The sequence below is a fragment of the Apodemus sylvaticus genome, chromosome 1, assembly GCF_947179515.1.
Source record: "Apodemus sylvaticus chromosome 1, mApoSyl1.1, whole genome shotgun sequence".
Lineage (NCBI taxonomy): Eukaryota > Metazoa > Chordata > Mammalia > Rodentia > Muridae > Apodemus > Apodemus sylvaticus.
In genome coordinates this window covers 26,256,552-26,260,109 of record NC_067472.1, presented here as the reverse complement: position 1 = coordinate 26,260,109, position 3,558 = coordinate 26,256,552, and the positions used below count along the sequence as shown (strand labels likewise).

Here is a 3,558-nt window from a genome sequence, read left to right as displayed (position 1 = left end):
CCTCTTTAGCTTTGTTTCCTTGTGCAAGTCACCTATGCAAACATTAGCCTGAACCAAGGAGTCTTGTGGGGGAATAGGAGGAGAGATTGAGGGAGTCAGAAGGGTCAAGGGCACTGCAAGAGGACCTACAGAGTCAACTAACCTGGATCTATTGGGGCTCCCAGAGACTGAACCACCAACCACAGAGCATACATGGGCAGGGCCTAGCCCCCTCCATACATGTACACATGTGGTTAGATGTGCAGCTTGGTCTTCATTTGGGTCCCCTAACAATGGGAGCAGCACTGTTTCTGACTCTTACCTGCCTTCAGATTCCTTTCATCTACCTGGGCTGCCCTATCTGGCCTCAGTAGGAGATGATGCACTTAGCCCTGCTAAGACTTGATGTGCCAGGGCAGATTGGTATCCATGGGGGAAAAGAAAAGAGGAAGATCAGGGAAGGAGTGTATGAAGGTAGGATTGGCTGGAGATGAAGGCATGGGGGTCTATGATCAGGATGTAAAGTAAATTAATAAATTAATGAAAAAAGAAGAGTCAGTATACTTATAAGTTAAATTAGAATATAGAAGTCTACTTCCTAATTCATTATGAGTGTTTAAGAATATATGAAGTCATAAGAGAAATGGTGTCATATACAAAACTGAAGTGAATTACAAACACACACACACACACACACACACACACACACACACACAAAGTTTCTCTTCCTTAGAGCTCTATTTCTAGGATTCTAGTTTATAGTATAAGATATAGCTAATGTAATTTTGCAAATTCTGCTGATCTTTCCCTCCCTAACCTAAACATCTCTCTTATTTGACTAGAAACATTACAGCCCAGAAAGTGCTAAAGCGTGGCAGAGTCAGAGGTAGACTCTAGAGCTGCAAACTGCCCTAATTCTCAACTGGTTCTCCGTGATAAACAGCAAGCAGAAACCACATTCAAAATTAAAATTCCCATGAAAGTGTGTTAACCTGTATGGAAAAAAATCCAGGTTTATTTTTTAACTTGAAAGCAACTGAGTTGTTGATCAAGTAATAAAACGATATCTGAGTATCAGAAGAACCACATATATAACAATATTTTGTCCCTTAGCTAAAGAAATTGTGGTTTCCTTACTACAAGCCATATTGTAAATTGATTCTTATTTGGGGTAACAGCTGTGATTGAAATTGGTGTGTTTCAAACAAGAAATGCTCTTGATAGATTAATAACCCAGTTAAAATGTGACCCACATGGACTTCTTGTTGAAGCTTCCAGTTGTCACATTCCAGACAAATCTGTTAAATAGAAACCTAAAGAATGAGCAAAAACCTATATCCTAATCTGAAGAAAATAGATGAACTAAAATAAAGCTGTCCAGCTGGACATGGCAAAATTTCTGTGTTATCACTATTAGAAAAATTCAGAATAAGAAGTGCTGTTAAGCACACTGAAGAGTTTCCTGTGTTTAACAACACTTCTTACTTGTCCGCACTTCTTAAACACTATCCACTCTAGCAGGAAACAAAGATCATCTGGTGTCTGTCAAAAGATGAATGGAAAAGAAAATGCCATATGGAACAGTACAGTTCTATTCCCCCAAAAGGAAGAAAGAAAGTTAGACCTTTGCCAGGATCAATAGGAAATAAAATAAACCAGACACAGAAAGACAGACAATGCATGTTTTCTCTCATGTGTGAATATTAGAGCATATATAGTTGCACTAAACCAGTTACAACCACGAACATACAAGTAAACATGGAGGAGAGTGAGGAGCAGCAGAGCAGGTGTGGACAGATTGGGTAATGAAGTGTTTATATAATCAAAGTATGTAACAGAGTTGAAGTGGTCTCGTGGGACATAGTCTTATGAGTAGTGAATATGTGCTGGAAATCCTAAAAGCAACAAATACACAAACATACACAAACACACGCTGGCATAAACACTTATATATATTTTTTTAAAAAGATAAAAGAAGCCACATTTGAAAAGTATAGTAAGACAAATGATCAAACTGATCTCTATAAAAAATTCAAAAATACTGCAAAAATACGTGTTTAAAAATAATTCTTAAAAAGTATAGACAGCAGGAAAAGAGAGTTTGTTACCAGTGCGTGTGAGAAAAGCATGAAGTCCCAAGTGCAAGCACACACCGGATAACTACTTCTGGGGCATTTACTAAGCATCACAAAGCTAAATCCACGACTTAACAACTTTGCTTGTGAAAACATGTCCAAAAGAGAGATTTCTCATGGTAGCGTTTTCAAAGTAATGTCTCCTCACAGTTGAAAACTTATGCAGAAAGACCAAACGTGTACCAGGATGGTCCAGAGTCAAATGCATGCCCTGACTAGCACATCGTGGGTCAAAGAAAACTGCAAGGAACTTATGAAAGTAGAAATGCGCATCGTCCAGTTGTCAAGCAGATTTGTACATTCTGAAGGAGAGAATCTGTATGCAAAGCTTCAGAGTAAAACTAAAAATAAATATTTTCAAAGGCAAGAAACAGAATAAAGGTGAAGGGTGCACAGAAACTTTGCTTACCTAAAAAGCATCACCAGGAAAGAGAAGAAAACCAAAGCAGATCTGTAAAGACATTCCATATTGCAATTAGAGGAACAGACTATACATCAGCTCTGTCCGACAGTTATGGTAATGAAGACAAATGAAAATATTTATATATAAAACCATACAATGGTAGCTAATAGGACTGGAAAAGAGGCAACTGGGGGTGCAAAAGTTTTGAACACAGTGACTTAGTTTGGGTTTTATTGCTGTAAAAAGACACCATGATCAAGGCAACTGTTATAAATGAAAACATTTAACTGGGACTGGCTTACCGGTTTAGAGGCTTAGTCCATTATCATCATGATGAGAAGCACGGAAGCATACAGGCAGATATGGTGCTGGAGAAATTGCCGAGAGTTCATATTGGACTGAGCCCGAGCATACTTGAAACCTTAAAGTCAGCCTCTACCGCAATGCACTTCCTCCAACAAGGCCACACCCACTCCAACAAGGCCACACCCACTCCAACAAGACCACACCTCCTCCTAATCGTGCAGCTCCCTATGGAATAAGCATTCACACGTGTGAGCCTATGGGAGAAGGGGTGGCATAGGTATTCACCACCACACACAGCAAGTAAACTCTGTGTTGGCACTAAGAGCAGATTAGACAGAGATTATGAGAAGACAAGAGGGAAGAGTGGGGGAAGGAGAAACTGAGCTCGAGATATTGGATGAAAGAAGAATCTCTTTCTAACGAAAACAAATTTAAATTTGAGAATGAAGCTTGGGCAGAAATGAAGTTAAACGTGCGGGAGCATGTTTAAGAGACACGAGGATGAATGAGGACTAGCGTTCCTTTAATCAGGCTCCCAGAGGGAGCGGGGCAGAGGCCGCGTGTGAAGAAACAGTCACAAAGGATTCTCAAAAACGGATTAAATATCAAGATTTAAAAAGACCATAGAAGTCAGAGAATGGCAGATAGGGGGAGAAGAAAACGCTGTCTTTGTGGCATGACTTTGCTGTTGCATTCATGAACTAACAGCCGCCACAGTTGGTTACCCACACAGGA

The 3,558-nt window shown here is 39.8% G+C and overlaps 1 long non-coding RNA gene across 1 annotated transcript; it reads right to left on the bottom strand.

Annotated features, from left to right (window-relative positions):
• Positions 1-2,311: 2,311 nt before the first annotated feature.
• Positions 2,312-2,944, bottom strand: LOC127677376 (uncharacterized). Its single transcript, XR_007976512.1, has 3 exons — positions 2,820-2,944; positions 2,524-2,565; positions 2,312-2,442 (listed from the first exon to the last, which is right to left on the bottom strand). It is a non-coding gene; the product is annotated as an uncharacterized LOC127677376 (long non-coding RNA).
• Positions 2,945-3,558: the final 614 nt, after the last annotated feature.